Genomic DNA, 21,066 nt, shown 5'->3' with positions numbered 1-21,066 from the left:
GGTGGTACACCTTCTTTTTTTTTCCTCTTAATTCCTTCAGAAGTTCCTTGCCCATCCAGGATGGTGGTCCTCTTTGCCAGGAAGGTGGTGATGATGGCGGGATTCCTAATTTTGTATTCCTACGTATCTATCAATTGTACTTGACATAGAATCACAGAATTATAGAATTAACCAGGTTGGAAGAGACCTCCAAGATCATCCAGTCCAACCTAGCACCAACACCTATCCAGTCAACTAGATCATGGCACTAAATGCCTCATCCAGTCTTTTCTTGAACACCTCCAGGGATGGTGACTCCACCACCTCCCTGGGCAGCCCATTCCAATGCCAATCACTCTCTCTAGGAAAAACTTCCTCCTAACATCCAGCCTACACTTCCCCTGGCACAACTTGAGACTGTGTCCCCTTGTTCTATTGCTGGTTGCCTGGGAGAAGAGACCACCCCCCACCTGGCTACAATTTCCCTTCAGGTAGTTGTAGAGAGCAATGAGGTCACCCCTGAGCCTCCTCTTCTCCAGCCTAAACAACCCCAGCCCCCTCAGCCTCTTCTCACAGGGCTGTGCTCCAAACCCCTTACCAGTTTTGTTGCCCTTCTCTGGACATGTTCCAGCACCTCAACGTCTCTCTCAAGTTGTGCTAGAGGAGGTGTAGGCTTGATATTAGGAGGAAATTATTCCCAGAGAGAGTGAGATAATGATTTGCCATTGGAATGGGCTTCTCAGAGAGGTGGTGGAGTTACCGTCCCTGGAGGTGCTCAAGAAAAGACTGGATGAGGCACTTAGTGCCATGGTCTAGTTGACTGGATGGGTGTGGGTGCTAGGTTGGACTGGATGATCTTGGAGGTCTCTTCCAACCTGGTTAATTCTATGATTCTATGATTCTATATATATTCTTACATGACTTGAAAGAAGAGATTTCTGAGAAGCTGTCCCAATGTTATCAGTCATTAACCCTGTAGATCAGTATTCTTCCTAGTACTCATTAGTGCATGAGGTGATCACCATGAAAGAGTGCATGGGACAGTATACAGTGTTAAAAAATACTTTGACTTTAGAGAGTATTTTCTTTTCTCCAACTGTGATATGTCAGGTATAATATTTTGTAGTTATTCAAAGAAAATAACTCATCATCAGGAGAAACACATATCACTTCAGGTATATACCTCAAATATTTCTTAAAGAAGCTGGAGTTGTTTGTTTGTTTGTTTTTTTCCCAATATTTTTAATTTGCCAGTAAAAATACTAGGCTGAGACTTATTTATAAGTAATGTATTTTCAACCTGATTTTTTTTTCTGTTGATTGGAACAGGGCAATCTGTAAAATAAGAGACCTGATTGTTCACAAACTGTGTCTTTCAAAATTGTTTTCTTACATACACACTTGAAATGAATCAGGACCTTAGCCTTTGGCATACAAGTTCTTTAAAATAATATTGTAGAAGACAAATCATGGAATTCTTTGCATTAGAGGTACATGTTCATTTTCTAGTGGGAGCTCTGAAGCTGAAAGCTAAATTCACGAAAGTCCAGTTCAAGTTGGCAGCTGTGAATAATGGGCATCAGTTACCATGATACTCCACGTTTTTGAACTTCTTCAGTTTTTAACTACCATATTTAATTCATCCAAAGCTTTTATCTACAGATCAACTATTCTATGATGTGATGTCATAAATTGTCTAATTTATTAAGACAAAACCAAATAAGCAACATTTTATAAGTGAAATGAAAAGGAAATCTGTCCTGCAGCAATTCTTGCTATCTTCAATGGTTTCTTTAAGGGTATTGCCTGCCAACCTTCCGATATTTGATAACCCAGCTATGCTGGTTTTTAATGATTCTAATGTATCTGAAAAGTCAAAATAGTTTTGACTTTAATGGATTTTTTATCTTCTCAAACTCCTTTACCAAACTTCAGAGTAAAAAGTTTTTTATAAAGAATGTTTTTTTCATACTCAGTAGCAAAAATGAAACTGCAGAAATATTTTTTGATATAAACTAGAGCACAATATAAATTAATCATAGAATAGATGTATATTGCCACATTTGCAATACAAAGAGTAGTTGTTTTTCATATTTACACCTGCAATTAATTCTGATTTTTCTCGTGCCTCTTAGAATTTTTTACTATAACTAATTTCTTGTCTTCCTATCCCAAATGATAGCAAAATATGTAATAGCTGTAGTGACATTTTAAAGGTTATGTACTGCTTAAGAGTACATAATTTCATTATCTGTAGTATAAGTCATAGATTTACCAGCCTAAAAAGAATGTAACTTCCTATGTTGAACAACTTTTTTGCTGAAGGCAGGTAAAATGAGTAACTGTGTTGATTTATACTGTACTAACTAGAATTAGCACATCTAAGCTGCACAGGAAGTAGTAGAGACTCCTGAATATTCTCAGTTCTGTTCTTAAAACAATGTGCAAACAGCAAAGCAGGACTATTAATATAAAATCTATTAATATAACTACTTTTACAAATTAACATTATGAAGGGAACTGATGCATTTTAAAAGCCAAGAATCTCATTCATCAAACCTCATCAACCTCATTCATCAAACCATATGATTTTATCCTTCTTCAAAATGGCAAATAAGGGGTTTTCCTATAAATTTTTAGATTGTGACCTTCGTGTACCTCATAAAATAGTTTTATGATGTCTAACTGGGTTCTGTAAATTGTGGAATCAGGTTCTGTATTAATTCTTCACAACTTTAACAATGTGCTATGCTGGACCTTGTTCTCATGATCAGGGAAGGGCTGGTGACAAGTATGAGGCTGAGGGACACACTTGGCTGTAGTGACTACGAAGCAGCCTTCAAAAAGAGTAGGAAGGAGGAGCCAGGGAACTCCAGGCCAGTCACTCTCACCTCTGTGTCCAGTAAGATGATGGAGCAGATCCTCCTGAAGGCCCTACTAAGACAGGAGAATAGTGAAGAGGTGATTTGGTACAATCAGCATGGTTTCACCTGGATCTGAGCAAGCCCTTTGACACTGTGCCACACCACATCCTGGTCTCCAAGCTGGTGACACATGGGTTTGATGGGTGGAGTACTAGATGGATAAAGAACTGTCTTGATGAATGTACCCAAAGAGTGGCTGTCAATGGATCCATGTCCAAGTGGAGGCCAGTGACAAGCAGAGACCCTCAGGGATCAATCATGGGACCAGACTTGTCATTTTTGTCAATGTTCATCTTTGTCAGTGACATGGACAGAAGCACTGAGTGCACCCTCAGCAAGTTTACTGACGACACCAAGCTGCATGGTGCAGCAGACATGCTGGCGGGCAGGGATGCCACTGACAGGGACCTGGACAGGCTGGAGAGGTGGGCACAAGCCAATCTCATGAGGTTCAACAAGACCAAGTGCAGTGTCCTGCAACTGGGTCAAGGCAATCCCAATCACAAATACAGGCTTGGGCAGTGAGTGGCTGGAGAGCAGCCCTGAGGAGAGGGACTTGGGGGTGCTGGTGGATGAGAAGCTCAACATGAGCCAGCAGTGTGCACTTGCAGCCTGGAGGGCAGACCCGATCCTGGGCTGCATCAAGAGAAGTGTGGCCAGCAAGTCTAGGGAGGTGATTCTCCCCCTCTACGCTACTCTGGTGAGACCCCCACCTGGAGTACTGCATCCAGTTCTGGAGCCCCTATTGCAAGAGGGATGTGGACATGCTGGATCACATTCAGAGAAGGGCCACTGGGATGATCAGAGGGCTGGAGCAGCTCTGCTATGAGGACAGACTGAAAGGGTTGGAGCTGTTCAGTCTGGAGAAGAGGAGGCTCCCAGGTGACCTTCTTGTGGTCTTTCAGTATCTGAAGGGGGCCTACAAAAAAGCTGAGGAAGGCCTTTTTAGGCTATCTGGTAGCGACAGGACAATGGAACAAAGCTGGAGGTGGAGTGTTTCAGACTGGATGTGAGGAGGAAGTTCTTCAGCATGAGCAAGGTGAGAGCCTGGAATGGGTTGCCCAGGGAGGTGGTTGAGGCCCCATCCCTGGAGGTGTTTAAGTCCAGGCTGGACGAGGCAGTGGCCAGCCTGATCTAAGGTAGAGTGTCCCTTCACAGGGCAGGGGGGCTAGAACTAGATGATCCTTGTGGTCCCTTCCAACTGATTCTATGATTCTAACTTGCACAAATCATTTTATATTACTGATTCAGCATTGTTTTGTGCCTTAGATATCAAAGTCAGACTTTGATTCTTTCATTGAACTTCCCAAGCATTTGTGATGTGTCTTCTGAAAAAGGCATTTTTTAAGTCTTTTTTGTTGTTGTTGGTGGTGGTTTTTTTTAACACTTATCAAGATTTGCAGATGGTGTTTTGGAGGAGATGTCTATCTGAGCCTTTGATGGGTTGCAGTTCTAAAATCGTGCTTACCATATTATATCAGAATGAGATAGGAACTCTGAATGTCAGAGTGCACATAATATTTTCGACATCAATCACTATGGTAGAAGAACACAATCAATGAGAAATCTATGTTTGTGTATATGGTAGGATGCTTAAATCAAGGGAAAAAAAAACCAAAACTCTGTAGATACTATTATTTGCCACAGTATAAGTAATTTTTCTAGTGGCCTTAGTGGTTTCTTTTAAGGAGAATGATTTTTTGATGATTATATTCCTAAAGACATTGACTTCCTTGTTGTTGCAAGCAGCTTGTGAGAAAGGTTAGCTATGAATGTACATTCCTGTAATATGTCTGTGCTCACAAGAAAAGATAAAGATTGGGGAAGTCCATGTGATGGTTTGGGAGTTACCCATGCCTCCACTCTTATGAAATCACCCAGATCAGATTCAGCCAGATGGAGGATGAGGAATGAAGCTTTATATTCACAGCTTAGCACAATACAGAAACAGATACTTACAATATATTACAAATATTTACAGCTATATACAGAAATATACAAGTTAAAAGTAATACAGAAACATGATATCTCCCCCCCCCCGAAATCAGAGTCCTCAGGAGGGGCTCCCAACCACCCTTCCACCATCTTTCCACCCCTCTACCTTATCCCAGAGTCTGCCTTATGTGCAAAGTGTGCTGGAAGGATCAGCAAGCGGGGTTAGAAGCAAAACAATTAGTTGGGTTACACAGATTCAAGCAGAACAGAAGAATCCCAGGGACAAAATAAGAACACAAACAGACTCAGGAAGAACTGTCTTATCTATGTTTATGTCCTTGCTTTTTTACATCTCATCAAGCCTATGAGTGAAGTAGACATCACCATTGTTTTCACAGCCTATAATCTAATTTTTTCTCATTAAAATATTCCAATTAGCTACAAACCAGCACAATCTACCCCTGTTTATTTCATTCAGAGTTTTGCTGAGAACTATCTGTCTAATCTAAACCAATATTCACACTAATGAATATCACAAGTTCAGTTTGCACTTTGTTCCAGCTATCTCAGATGTAGGTGATTCAAAATCTCAGAAAACAGGAGGCAGTTTGTCTCTTCACAGATCAGACAACAAGGACATTGGGTTTGTGCTCATGCACTATAGATTCTTTCATTGGATGACATGTAGTACCTATAACAGAAACTCCCAACAGCTTGTATTATACACTCTGAATTTAAATTCTCTCTGCTATGGCAAGATTTCTTTGCAAAATACATTGGATTTCTCCATTCTCCTGTGTTACTCAGTAGGTATGACCAGGACCTTCAGCAGAAACCACCCCTTAGACAGGTTTCCCTTTGCCCAGAGGGCAGCAGATTCTTCTCACATACAACAGGAACTTCATCACTATATACTGTTTGGACCAAGTCTGATTGTGCAGGTCCTCCTCTGTTTACTGAACCACTACTATTTACCAACCAGGTAGCTTGTGCCAAATGCTTGTCCCAGTTTTTCAGATTTCCACCCCCCCCATGGCTTTTAGGGTGGTTTTCAACAAACTGTTGTAGTAATCAGTCTTACCTGAAGCTGAAGCACAGTAGGGTATGTGGTAGATCCACTCAATATCGTGCTCTTTAGCCCAGTTTTTCACAAGATTGTTCTTGAAATGAGTGCCACTGTCTGACTTGATTCTCTCTGGAGTTCCATGTCTCCACATGATCTGTCTCTCCAAGCCAAGAATGGTGTTATGTGCAGTAGCATGTGGAATTTGCTGGCCTCTACCATTGTTAGCACATACTGCTTGCCAGAGCGAGATCAAGGCAAAGTGATATAGTCAATCTGCCAGGCTTCTCCATTGTGCTTTGACTATTTCTCACCATACCATAAGGACTTGATTCACTTAGCCTGCTTAATAGCAGCACAAATGTCACAGTCATATATGACTTTTGTGATAGCATCAATAGAAAAGTCAATTGACCTATCCTGTGTTCATTAGTAGGTTGCATCTCTGACTCTGCCTTGATGTCCAGACAAATCACGTGCCTACCAAGCTAAGAACAGTTCACCTTGGTGTTTCCAATCAAGGTCAAGATCACAGTCTACATCAACTTGTCTGGTGTCTGCTGAAGGACCTAAAGCAAAAAAAAGCTGCATTCAGCACAAGAGCAAGACATCTTGGTGTCTGAGAGGGCTATTAAAACAGCATGCCCATTACTTCAATTGAACCTGCTAGATTTGTATGAGAAGATGGTGTTGAAAGGTGAATGAGCTTTCTTGATGACAGCCTGAATTTCCAGTTGATGAATCAGCTGATGAATGTGCAATAATGAGTCACAGTTAGTTCTGTACTGCCTGTGGTGCACAGTTTGAGTTGCAATTGGCACTTCCAGGTCCTCTATGTCATGATGTTCCACAACTGCAGATTCATCGGAAAGTTCAGGTCTAATAGACAACTTCAATTTACCATCCTCAATCTCTACAGATGCTATTCCAAAAGCCCATTTGTACCCTTTAGGATCTTTGAAACAACCTTGTCTCAAAAAAAGTTAATTCCCAGAATGCAAAGCTCTTCATGACCAGTTACAATAGTTTATTTCTTCCACTCTCTACCAGTTAAACTTATTCTAGCCTGCAATTTAGTTAACTCTTGAGATCTACCAGTGATCCCTGAAATAGTGATAGGCTCTGTCCCTTTGCAGTTTGGTTGCAATAAAGTATACTGAGCACCTGTGTCAACTAAAGCCCTGTATTTCCAAACTTTTGAACTGCCAGGCCACCTAATGAATACATTCCAATAGATTTGGTTTTCTCCACTATCCCTTTCCTCCGCTTGGTTGGGGGAAGGGCACTCCTAATACTGAACATGGCATGTGGGATGTACACAGTGATTGGTGTTGCTGTGAGAGAAATTGCAATTGTTAGAATAATTGCAGTTGCTCCAGGGAGCTGAAGAAGTGACAGCTACTTTTCTGGCATTGTTGCCTCTATTTCTGCCACTCTGAAGTTTCCTGACTCTCTTCAAGAAAACTTAAGTAGCTTGACCACTTGTTCATGTTCTTAACAAATTGGTCATGCAGGCTTATTCACAGTGACTCATGTGTTCGCTGATGTCTAGGTGTAATTTGTCTCTGGGTTGGAATTGCCTTGTAGGAGTTTCCTGATTGCAGAAACATGCACCCATTGAGATGATGAAGGAGTGGTATCCTTTGCCAAATTGGATATGGAGGTTTTAAGTTCCTCCTTCAGTTATTTCATGGCATCTTTTATCTCTGTAGTCATAGTTTTTTATGGCAGAGACTAGGGCAGAATGTGACAAGCTGTCCTCCATCTGCCTCAGTTGGTCAGTGAATTCACCAACAATAAGAGGCTTTCCATTATCATTCCTTGACAGAAGCTTGCTAGCCAAGATGTTAGCATAGGAGCAAGCTTAATGAGCTTCTTTGTGAGACCTGTTCCAAGAGAAATGTCATCAGGCTCATGTGTGCCATGATCTCCATAAAGCACTTCCTTCACATCAAAATCCTTCAGAAGCTCAATCCTTGCTCAATGGTGTTCCACTTCTTACCTGCCCATGGCAAATCATCTCAGACAGGATATCTCATAGCCACAGCCAACAGAAGGCATAGGCACAAACTAACCTTACTGAGAGGGGTTGTCAGGGATTTGTCCATTCCACTCTCTTTTATGAGTGGACCAAGCTGTTTTGTACACTTGTCTCCTACTTGTAGGGCATTTACACCAATAGTATGGCATCTCACCAGCCATCTTAGGATTGGCTCCCCTGATTCCCTTGAATATTCCTTCCTAACTTCTTTTATCTCTTTGTGAGAATCATTGGAATCCTGGATATCATCCTTCTCCTCTTCCTCTGATTGTCTTGGTTGTCCTTGGCCTAGAACAGAACTTTCCTAAAAGCACTCTTATACTTCTCCTTCTTGGCAGCCAATCTCACATAGGTCCTCTCATCACAGTATTGAGATCTAAATATATTGGCTAAGTGTCTGAGGCCATATTGCTCCTCTTCTTCCTCCTGTGTACCAGAGATCCCCTCTCCTAAATCCCCTCTTGAATTACTCTCTGTCAAATGTTTCATCTTAGCTTGAGCTTTTGCTGGAGCCAGAAAGGCTGTGGAAGTTCCTTCTAGCAGGTCTGAATCTTTTATGGTCTGACCCGCAGCCTGTGAGCTTGAATTTAGGGTTTAGAGTTTAGGGTTAGAAGCTGCTTCCTGCATATTTAAACTTGGTGAAGAAACAGCAGAGACTTGAGCAGCTAGACCTGCTCTTTTGCTGCCTGCCATATTGTTGTCACAACCAAGACTTTGGCAATTGTCCCAGAACCTGCAGGAGAAGATGCAGTGATGGACACGGTGGCCCTCTCTCTCTCTCTCCTCGAACAGACATTGTTTTGATCGTCTTCAGGCCCTATCTCTAACTCTGTGAGGAAACCTGCTTATTTCATTTTCTTAAAGCAGACACATTTGATTTTTCATGCACAATGCTAGCCTTAGTGCTAAAACCAGAATTATTAGGGGTAAAATCACACATGATAAATACAGCACTGTATTACATGTGTAACACTTGCTACAGTTTGGCAGGATTTGACAGGTCAGTTTTAGGCAGAATTACCCTCATCAGAGAATATTTTTCAACTGTTGTAACATTTCCTGACTTATTAAAAACAGAGTGGTAACAGTTCCAGTAATATTAAAGCCTACCCAGAGGAGAAGATAGTCTCTGAAATCCAAAACCATTCCATTAATCTTCTTCCCACAGTAAATCAAACAGGAGGGAACCAATCTTCCCAATAATATAACAGTGTAGCCAAAGGAGGAAAACTGGCCACGCAATAGCCCAAAGTAACCAAAATAGCTTCATCTTAACTTCTAGACTCAGTAATAGATCAAATTTAATTAGTCCCACGTTGGGTGCCAAAAATTAAGATGTGTTGGTTTGGGGATACCCATCCTCCCACTCTTACAAAATCACCTAGACTAGACTCAGCTGAGATGGAAGTTAAGGAATTAAGCTTTTTATTTACAGCTTAGCACAATATACAATCAGATATTTACAATATTTACAGCTTTATACAGAAATATGCAAGTTAAAAGTGATACAGAGAAATGACACCCCCCCCCAGAAATCAGAGTCCCCAGGAGGGGCTCCCAACCACCCTTCCACCTTCTTTCCACTCTTCTACCTTATCTCAGAGTATGTGTGAGGTGAGTTTGGAAGATCAGCAAGGGGAGGTAGAAAGCAGAAGGACTGGTTACACAGAAGCAGCCCAGGGAGAAAGCACAAGCTCTAGCAGAGACCCACGCCGTCTGTCTTATCTATGTTTTGTGCTCTTGTTTTTATACATCTCAGCGAGCCTATGAGTCAAGTAGACATCACCATTGTTTCCTTTTCACAGCCTATAATCTAATTTCTCTCATTAGAATATTCCAACTAACCTCAAACCATCACACTCAAGAATGTGGGGTTGGCTTTCTTATATACTCAATTACTAGATTCACTAGATTGTGGTAATGTTACTTCTTGTCTCTGCTTTGCGGAAAGGTTGATTCAACAGAAAGTAGCTGCAAAACAAACACTAAGCAATCAAACAAAGTTTTAAATTTACTTCTAAATTATTAAATACATTAAATTTCTGAAAGGTAACTTTTTTATGTAATAGAATTTCTGCTACTTGCTTAAGTTTAAGTTTACTGCAATTGGGCAGCATAAAGTCTAAAGAATACCTTCAAATTTTGATTAACATAAACTGATCACTCAGACTAAATATTCAAATCACATATTTTAATTTCAATAATTGAATCAATTTTTTTTTTTTTGACAGAGGATGGAGAGGTCCTGATTCATAAATAACTCATGTTACATGGCATAATGTTGCTAATTAGAGAGGCTAAGGCCCAGCTAGAACTTAGGCTGCCACCTCTGTGAAGGATAATTAAAAGCATTTTTATAAATTCATCAATTCTAAAAAGAAGGGCAAGAAGAGCCTCCACTCCTTACTGGACCAGGAGGGGAACACTATAACTGAAGACGAGGAAAAGGCTGAGGTCCTGAATGCCTTCTTCGCCTCAGTTTTCAACAGTAAGGAGAGAGGAGTTGAGGGCAAGTGGCCTCTTGAACTGGGGGATGGGATTGGGGAGCAGTGTGTTGCCCTGGAAATCCATGAGGAATTAGTTCAGGACCTGCTGAGCCACCTGGACACCCACAAGTCCATGGGACCAGATGGGATCCATCCCATGGTGCTAAGAGAGCTGGCAGATGAGCTGGCCAAGCCGCTCTCCATCATTTTCCAGCAGTCCTGGCTCACTGGAGAGGTTCCAGGAGACTGGAAAATGGCCAACGTGGTCCCCATCCACAAGAAGGGTCAGATGGAGGAACCTGGGAACTACAGACCCATAAGCCTGACTTCAGTGCCAGGGAAACTGATGGAACAGATTATCTTGGGGGTGATAAGAGCGCACCTAAGGGATGGCAAAGGGCTCAGGTCCAGCCAACATGGATTTAGGAAGGGCAGATCCTGCCTCTCCAATCTGATCTCCTTCTGTGATCAGGTGACCCGCTTGGTGGATGTGGGGAGGCCTGTGGATGTGGTCTATCTGGACTTCAGCAAGGCCTTTGACACTGTCCCCCACAGCAAACTGCTGGCTAAGCTGTCAGCCCACGGCTTGGATGGCAACACTCTGTACTGGGTTAGGAACTGTCTGGAGGGCCGGACCCAGACAGTGGTGGTGAATGGTGCCACATCCAGCTGGCGGCTGTCACTAGCGGTGTCCCTCAGGGATCAGTGCTGGGCCCCATCCTCTTTAACATCTTCATAGATGATCTGGATGAGGGCATGGAGTCAGTCATCAGCAAGTTTGCAGATGACACCAAGCTGGGGGCAGATGTGGCTGGGTTGGAGGGCAGAAGGACTCTGCAGCGGGACCTTGACTGCCTGGACAGATGGGCAGAGTCCAATGGGATGGGGTTCAATAGCTCCAAGTGCAGGGTGCTGCACTTTGGCCACAACGACCCCATGCAGAGGTACAGGTTGGGGTCAGCGTGGCTGTAGAGCAGCCAGACAGAGAGGGATCTGGGGGTGCTGATTGATACCCACCTGAACATGAGGCAGCAGTGTGCCCAGGTGGCCAAGAGAGCCAGTGGCATCCTGACCTGCAGCAGGAATGGTGTGGTCAGCAGGAGCAGGGAGGTCATTCTGCCCCTGGACTCTGCACTAGTGAGACTACACCTTGAGTACTGTGTTCAGTTCTGGGCCCCCCAGTTTAGGAGGAACATTGAGATGCTTGAGCATGTCCAGAGAAGGGTGACAAGGCTGGTGGGAGGCCTCGAGCACAAGCCCTACGAGGAGAGGCTGAGGGAGCTGGGATTGTTTACCCTGGAGAAGAGGAGGCTCAGGGGTGACCTTATTGTCTACAACTTCCTGAGGGGTGGTTGTAGCCAGGAGGACGTGTCGTGGAGGGGTTTTTTCTGTTCCTCCTCTGTTAGGGGGAGGTGAGAGATTAATTTGAGGTGGGTTTGATTTTTTATAAAATTATTTATTAAAATTAATATTTACAAATTTGTACCACCCCCAACCACTGTGAAATCCAGGTTCATATTGCAAGGTTATGAAAATAGCTCAGGATATATTTAGAGGGATTGACTATTAAATGAAAATATCAAATTATTAACCATTATAGACAGAGAGAAATTCCTTAGGCTTAATGCCTCTTAACAACTCTAGTGTCTGCCCAGCAAGGGCTGAAACTACACGTGCTCTTTAGATAGAGGTAACTTATATTACAAAGGAATCAAAGCTTACTTAGGTGTGATGCTTTTGAGTATTAATCATTAATCACCCTCCTGGGATTCTGTCTTAGTGTGTGCCTCAGTATTGAGGTCTTGGTGAAGCTGATATCTGTCCCGGCTTGCAGGGATGATAAGGGTTCCCGGTCTCTGGGTGAAATAGAGTTTTCTCTAACTTTCTCTCCTGGGGTGATGTAGTCTCTCCCTTGGAACTGTTGCTTCTTCTGGATGCTGTGTCCAGGGATGACCAGCTGGCAGGATTCCAGGTGCAGGAGAAGGATTTACCCATGTAGCTTCTGACACGGTCTCACAGCTAGCAGGCTGTGTTTGCAGGTTAGCAGACAGTCTGAGGGTCTGCTGTGCCTGGATCTTTCCAGACTTACAGTATAGCTGATAAGCAGCATATGCTGGGCAAGCAGTGTCTATGCCGTGCTGCAGGGAGACAAGCTCCATAGATAAATCAAGATAGCTCTAGGCTTAGGCAGGGGGCTCTCGGCTCCCCATATATGTATGAAGTGCAGGCATGAATGTGCTCTGCTTCTCAAAGGGCTTGCAGATAGCTTGACTGCACCTTGAGATCAATGCATGAGGTCTGAGCCTCTGTAATGCTTGCAAGTGAGTAAGGCCTGATCCTGTGTCTAGGCCATGCAAGCATGTCAGGGCAGCAAGATACTGCTGTGGATCAGAGCTGAGTCTGAATGCTCTAAGCTTCTGAACAGTTTGAACGGTCTGACCATCTGACCACGTGGTGCTCCTTTGCACCCCTCTTTATAGACTCTGGGTGGAGATTCATGGCTCATTGGACATCTAAAGTGACCAATCAAGCTGGCAGTAAGCCAAATCTTACCCCAATTGGTGGTAGAGACATGCCTGGATCCTCCTAATAGGGGATTACCTGCCCGGACCTCAGGGGCACACGGGCTGGGCGTGTGTGTGTTACATAACTTGTTTGCTGCCTCGTGGGTTCTGGCAGAAGAACATGTCCAGGCATGTGGAGGCATAGAAAAGCCTCATTTTTGAGGCTGCTGCCCCTCCACCACAGGAGGTTGCTCACTTCTCTGAGGTGGCCAGCACCAGAACAAGAGGACACAGCCTCAAGCTACACCAGGGGAAATTTAGGCTCGAGGTGAGGAGAAAGTTCTTCACTGAGAGAGTCATTGGACACTGGAATGGGCTGCCCGGGGAGGTGGTGGAGTCGCTGTTCCTGGGGCTGTTCAAGGCAGGATTGGATGTGGCACTTGGTGCCATGGTCTAGCCTTGAGCTCTGTGGTAAAGGGCTGGACTTGGTGATCTATGAGGTCTCTTCCAACCTGGGTGATACTGTGATACTATGATACTCTGATAATAATATTTGAATCACTTATCTAAAAGTAGACATTTCTGTACTTTCAGAGCTGTCTTTAATATGCGTAAAGTAATGGCATGGCAATAACCTCTAATAGCTGTTGATGATAGTTATTAGAGGTTGTTTTATTATTGCTAGTTATTTCTTAAGTGTTCTAGATCCTCTGTTTCCTTCTGTGTAATGTTTTCCATGACTACGCAAAGAACCTATTATTAAAAAAACTCATTGGTAGTGAGAGTCTTGATTATCAAAATTAGTAAACTGTATTAATTTTAAATAAATAAATCCTGCTCATACTTCCACTACTTTTTCCTTCTCTGGAGACTTTAAAAACCTTGCTGCCTGCATTCCTGTCTGAACTACCCTTGGTGATCCTGCCTTGGCAGGGATCTCCGGAAGTCCCTTCCAACCTCTAAAGTTCTGTGATTAGAGAGTATTGTCATGTAAAATATGGGCTCCATTCTACGTTGGAAAAGGTCAAACTGTGATATGCCAACAAATCTGGATTTGGATTTTTTGTTAAAGTTAATATTAAAAAAAAAAAAAAAAAAAAAAAAGAGAGAAAGAGAGAGAGAGAGAGAGAGATTTTATGAAGATTACCTTCCAATAAATTTGTATGGGTCATTATGAAGCTAATCTCCAATTGGAAACTTTTTTTTTTTTTTAATTTTTGGTTTAGAATGAGTAGGAATATATTTTGCCATAAACCGGACTATTCCCAGAAGATACTATTAAAATGGGATTACAAAATTTAGTGGAACTTTTTGATTTTTTCCAGCAGGTACCATTTTTCTTTTCAAGAAACTTTATCAGATTAACAAAGATTTGACAGTGTAAGAATAGAAGAGATGCTGTGAAATGGTTATTTTTGGAAAACTAGTGAAATACTTCAAGCTCTTTTTTTTTTTTTTTTTTTTTTTTTTTTTAGTGAAGGGGACACCACTATGACGTAAAGTTACAAAGTAGCACTAAACAAAATGCACTCCTTTTACTGTTATGGTAGGCTTCACTTGAATCTGTTTCAAATTGTGGAGGAACTAGATGAGAGAATAGTATATGAGGTTATCTCTTATCCCTTACGTACCTGTTATAAATGGGACTAGTTGAAATCTGAGTTTGGGGTAAAATGCAATGAGGCTGACTTAAGAGTTATTAAATAATTTATTAATATATGCAAAATAATTCCCCCAAACTTATTTACAACTATCCACACAAGTTCTTGGATGCGGTTAGCAGAACTATTTCACAGAATGTCTGTGTACAATGGAATTTTGAAAGGTTTCAGAAAATGTCTTTAATAGAGAGTCTGGCGGCTTAATTTGTGTGATGGTTTGGGGGTTACCCCGCCCCCCCACACTTTTGTATTTCCCCCAGCTAACTCAGACAGACCCTGGGAATATAGATGAAGCAATTTATTTACAGCTAGCAGAATTTACAAGCAGCTATTTACAATATATACAGTTATATACAATTATATACAGAAATATACAAAGGATAAACAATACAAAAGCACAACTCCCCTCCCAGAAACCTGAGTCCCCAGGAGGGGCTCTCAAACCACCCCAACACCTCCCCCCGGCCCTCTCAACCTTACCCCAGTTCTCAGGAAAAAGAGAGGTGCAGCCAAGAGGTTAGGGAGCAAGGTTAGTAGGAGCAGGGTTAATGAGATGTGACCAGGTCTAAGGCAAAAGCAAGAGAGAGGGACAAAATGGAGAAAAAGTCTTTCTTCTTCCCAGAGTTCTCAGCGTGACTGTGAGAGAAGTTGACATCAATTGTTTTCATTTCACTACCCATTATCTAGTTCTTTTACCAAAACATTCTAGCTTGCTTCAAACTAGCACAATTTGTCACTTATGAGGTTGATTAAAATCCTTTAGCAACTTGAACAAAGAATGGAGAATACTCACTAGACCTAATGTCCGTGACCCAAAAACATAGGTAGGAAAATATTCAACAGAAGTATTGTGGCAAATTCCACGTGGACTACAAAGTGGAATCAGCTGCTGGCTGAGGTGGCTTGAGGCGGCTGCTGAGGCAGCTGAGGTGAGGGGTGGGGGAGCAGTAGGTGAGCGAGGAATGAATGAGCACGCAAGCACCTTATTCACCTGTTCACCCCCATTTAGAGGGTAATGGCAGAGGCTAATGGTCTCATTGACCACACAATCACCCAATCACCTCTGGCAATCACCCAAGTAGACCCAAAAATGGAAGAACCCACAGGCTGTTGTCTTCCAAAAATGGGGGGTGCATACACCTTGCATGTGACAGTGGCATGGTCCCCATGAAAACCGTCTCAAGCAACCAGACTAAACCAGACTGGGTTGTCTGGGTTTCCTTGTCCTGTTTTTCCGCCTCTGGCTGCAATGCAGACAGGCAGGTAAATAAGACAGGACATGCTTGAGCCCATTTTATGTCCTTTGGGACTATTCACCACAGTACCATATTCTTTCTCTATAACTCTAAGAAATTTCTTAAAGTGAAATGCAGACAGAAGGATCTCCTATTTTTCAAAAGTAGTAAAATATTCTAGACTTGAAAACAATTAACTAGAAATTGTTGCCAGGCACTAAATATACTTGAATAAAGTAAAATGTCCTAACTCTTTCATTTCCAAATGTATTTGCAAAACTCTTGATTTTAAATGATAGCCTCATTTTGCAGTGGATATTTCAGGATACTATCTAATGGAATGGAAATAATATTTTGGATAATATGTTACCAGAAACTGAATCTAAGTATCAGTGGGTAAACAAACATTTATTTCTTGATAAATTGGGGCAATCTTAATGTGGCATTGATGGCAAGGACCCTGCACCTGCTGCATGCAGAATCAGATTTGTGGTCCATAATAGTGATTTATGTGCATTTCTTTGTCTTGTCCTTAACCAATAATGCATAGCAAAGTGTTTAAACAATGGGTACTCCCCAACAAGAGATGACAGAATATCAGGGGGCCAGCTTGGCACAGCCGGGAGTGGGCCAAGGTTAACACAAACTGGCCAGAGATAGCAGGGGGCCACCCAGAGTAGAATGTCTCCTTCAGGAATGCTGTTGTCTTGTCTTCTCAGTGTCCCATTTGCTGTCTGACTGGACATGCGCTACAGAGGTTCATGCTTCCTTAATCTGTGCTCTCACTATAACATGATAGGTATCTCTGCCTCTGTTCCATGGCCGACTATCACTTAGCTACACCATCAGCTCTGATTTGTTGGATTCTTTATGGGCCCACACTTTAGCAGAAGGAAATAAGAATTAATGGAAGCAAGGTGATAATATATGCTTTTTGAATGCATACATGAAACTGTCTTGGAAATCTTTATAATTAAAGTAGGGGAGTTTGCAGATGACACCAAGCTAGGAGCAGGTGTCAATCCTTTAGAGGGTAAGAGAGTCCTGCAGAGGGACCTTGACAGGCTGGATGGATGGAAAGAGGCCAAGGGGATGAGATTTAATAAGGCCAAATGCAGCGTTCTACATTTTGGTCACAACAAGAAACCTAAGCAGTACTGCAGGCTAGGGACAGAGTGGCTGGAAATCAGCCAGGAAGAAAGGGACCGGGTGATACTGGTAGATAGTAGGCTGAAGATGAGCCAGCAGTGTGCCCAGGTGGCCAGGAGAGCCAGTGGCATCCTGGATTGTATCAGAAAGAGTGTGGCCAGTAGGACAAGGGAGGTTATTCTTCCCCTGTACACAACACTGGTCTGGCCACACCTTGAGTACTGTGTCCAGTTCTGGATCTCTCAATTCAAGAGAGGTGTTCAGATATTGAAATGCATCCAGAGACTGGCAAGACAACAAGGAGACACAGTCTCAAATTGTGCTGGGGGTGGTATAGGCTGGACGTCAGGAGGAAGCTCTTCCCAGAGAGAGTGATTTGCCATTGGAATGGGCTGCCAAGGAGGTGGTAGAGTCACTGTCTCTGGAGGTGTTCAAGAAAGACTGGATGAGACACTTAGTGCCATGGTCTAGTTGACAGGGCTGGGTCTAGGTTGGACTGGTGTCACAAAGGGGTATTCTGCCGCCTATGCTGATTTTGGCAGCAGGTAGAAATTAATTGGTGCGAGATAATATTCTATAAAAATGTATATTTATTAAACTCAATATTCTGAACTCTCACTACTCCCAACGACTGTATATTAATATTAAAAGGATTCTACAAGGTAATGAAAACATTCTAGGATTAATACCACACTATAACTTATTAATAACTAGCAAATATTCAAACTATAAACAGAGAGAGGATTTTTCCCCGCGGCTAACTGCTGCTTGGGGTCTATATACTGTTTGCCCAGCAGAGTGGGCTGGAAACTGTTTCTGCTCTATGGTGGAGAAAACACATATTACAGAGGCATTAAAGTTACAATTCTTACAATTCTTATTAATCAATAATCACCACCCGAGGCTACATCACAGCCTGTGCCTAGTGTCCAGACTTCAGGGGAGCCTTTGCCCATGGACTTTGTGGCTGGCATCCTCTGGTTTCTGGGGAAATAGTCTCTGACCTTATGCTGCTGATTTCTTCTGGATGCACTGTCCAGAGATTCCTAGGCAGGACCTCAGGTGCAGAGGGAGGATGCCATGCTGTCTCAGCACAATCTAACGCTGGCCAATCAGGCCAATCGCATGCAGATGATTCAGAGTCTGCTTCCCGGTAACTTGGCGGCAACGGCACTTACTAGGCAATAATAAGGCAGCAGGTGTGCAAGGTGTTCACAGTTGCTCAGGAGTCTGCGCTCCATAGGTAAAGGCAAGCAATCTGGTCCTGATAACACAGTGGCATGCAAGTGTGCACAGATGGCTGGGAGACTACGGGCTCCACATATATATATAGACAGGCTTAAGTGAGCTCTGCAAGTAAGTACACAGGCAGAGGAGTCTGAGCCATCGTGAGAGTCTGAGCACGTTGTTTACCTGTGTACCCCTATTTAATAAATGTGGGCCAAGATTAATGGCCCCTTGGTCACTAGAACGACCACTCAGATTGGCAATCAGACCTACCTTACCATAATAGGCAAAATCACAGGCCTTCATTGTCCAAATATGGTGATCACATGGGCCTAGCACCAGGCAGGCACAAGCTGGGTGTGTGTGGGCTTACACAACATGTTTACAACCAGGGATCCTGGCAGACCAGGCTTTATGGCATCAGGCCTATTGTGCCCCTTTTATCCGTTTAATGTGTTTACCTCTGGTTATGGGCAGAAAAGCATGTTCAGGCAGGGCAAGGTATATGTAAGCCTATTTTTGGGCCTACAGGCCCTCCACAACATATTGATGATCTTGGAGGTCTCTTGAACCTGGCTGATTTTATAATTGTATGAGTCTAAGCCATTGCGCTACCAGCATTTCAAGACCATTGGAAGCACAGTTTAAATTCCTTTTTCTTTTTTACACCCATTGAAAGAAAGGTAAACTAATTTTACCCAGAGTATTATATAGTAGTTGCTACTGTGCTACTGCCTGGTGTATGCCTTTAAATAAAAGATGTTATAGAAGGAGCTTGAAAACGCAGTAGTCTGCTTAGTTATTGATCATTCTTATTAGTAACCTTTAATTAAGCGATGTCTACAAAATATAGTATTTCCACAGGATAATAGCCTCCTGAATGTTTTCTAAAGTTGTGAGAATTGTAGACAAAAGAGGAAATTCAGGAAAACGAAGCCTTAAATTAATTAGCAATAGTAGAAGAAGCCTTCTACAAAAGCGGGAGCTAGCTAAGCCCCACAGTGTTGCTGAATAATGCCTTGGATTGTGCAAGTTTGTGAACTCAAAGAACACATCACTGTTTGCTGAAAATACAACCAAATTTCTTTCAAGAGGTAGCATTTGTATTCTCTCCAAAGCATAACTTTGGTGACAATATAATATAATGTACTACCTTATTGAGATTTTCTTTTTCTTAAGTAATTATTACTTAAAAGAAAACAACAAGCAAACAAAGCAAAACAAAAAAAGGCCAAACAAACAAAAACCCCAAGAATTTTCATCTGAACTTCTCAAAGTAGATGAGGGGGGTTGAACAGAACAGCGTTGATTTTATGAAGCAGGAAAGTTAGGGGTTAGAAAGAATTAATGACTTTTATACATCACTATTTTAGTTCACAACAGAACTCAGATAATGCTTGAGGAATATTAATCTAAAATTTCCTGGTTTAAAGCAGTTGGAAGTTTTGTATGTAAGGATGGACTGGCTCTCTTAATTGAAGATGATAAGAGTTAAGTTTTTGTGCCCAATTTCAATCCCATGTAACTTTATTTCATTGTGTTGAAACCATAGAAAAATATTCTAGCATAATTACCATGCAGAGGAAAAAAAACCAACAAAACAGACATTGTGAGACATAGATTAATTTAGAATCACTTGGGCTAACCCTTTGCAAACTATGTTTGTCTTAGGAGGATTTTTTTCACTTGTACTGTGATACTTCTGTTAGTAATTATATACTGCTCCTTTAATCAGAAATTGAAAGGGAAGAAAACTACAAAATACAAAAAACTACAAAATATAAAAGAATGTCCTGTGAAAATGTATTTGGAGGAATAAGAATAAATTAAAATTCAAGGATGGGAGTTTTGTTGTGTTGTTTTATAATTTGTTTATTTTACCCACTACAAAAAGAATAGATTTCTTCAGTGACAGAACAGACTGCTCAGCAGTTCAAGACAACTAAAATTAAATCCATTATTATGATGGAAATTTTGAGATCTTTGTGTAAGAAACATTGCCAATTTTCTGTTGGACTCATGTGAATTTCCACTTTTAAATGTCCTGCTCAATACATTTGTTAGAAACTTGAAAAACGAAAATAATTTGAACATTTTTTTTTCAATTAAAAAATACCAAATACCAGATCCTTTTATGAACATGTCTAAGACACTCTGGGGGGAAAAAAAAAGTCATTCTTTCATCCATGGAAAAGACTTCAGACTAGCAAAGAGCAACAACCTCCCCAAATGAATAAGTAAAAACCTTTAAGGAAAAAAAAAAATTGCAGAGACATACATACTTCCTCCAAAGTACACAGATTATCACTATAGCTTTTATTAATCATCTTCTGTATGTTAATTATCATTACAAAGAAGCTAAAATAAATGTCATGATATGTTTATGAATTATTTTTTTCTATGCATGCTTCTTATTCAAATTGGTGTATTTTTACTTTAGGTATTTTCTAATATTTATTTTCCAGATTTAAAATTTGAGCATTAATCTTCATTAATGCTTTACTAGAATGAGAAAAAAGCCTGTAGATAAAAAATTGGAAACTAATTTGCTGCAGAAAATTCAATTTAGATTGTTGTTATTTAGCTAATGGGTAACCTCAAGCCTTATTAATGAAATCACTATGGTTATAGTATTGATAAATATAACGAATCTTAGCAATTATATAGAAATGTATCCAGGTCCATGAACTAAATGGTAATTCAACAATAAATCATTTGTATTTGATGATCATAAAGAAAATTTGCTCTACTAATCTGTTTTCTTCCTCTGGTTTTATAGAAGAAATCCCATTTTCACATCCCCTGATTTATGAATATCCACCTCTAGTTAGATCCTTTGTTGCTTTTACTCCAATGTGGTTT

General features: G+C 41.6%; 1 protein-coding gene across 45 annotated transcripts in view; it reads left to right on the top strand.

Annotated features, from left to right (window-relative positions):
• Window positions 1-21,066, top strand: part of PTPRD (protein tyrosine phosphatase receptor type D) — a 1,747,466-nt gene that overhangs the window by 706,879 nt on the left and 1,019,521 nt on the right. The window lies entirely within an intron of this gene.

This window comes from Pogoniulus pusillus, chromosome Z (assembly GCF_015220805.1).
Source record: "Pogoniulus pusillus isolate bPogPus1 chromosome Z, bPogPus1.pri, whole genome shotgun sequence".
Classification (NCBI taxonomy): Eukaryota; Metazoa; Chordata; class Aves; order Piciformes; family Lybiidae; genus Pogoniulus; species Pogoniulus pusillus.
Note: the sequence above shows the minus strand (reverse complement) of the source record. Positions and strands in the feature narration are given on the sequence as shown.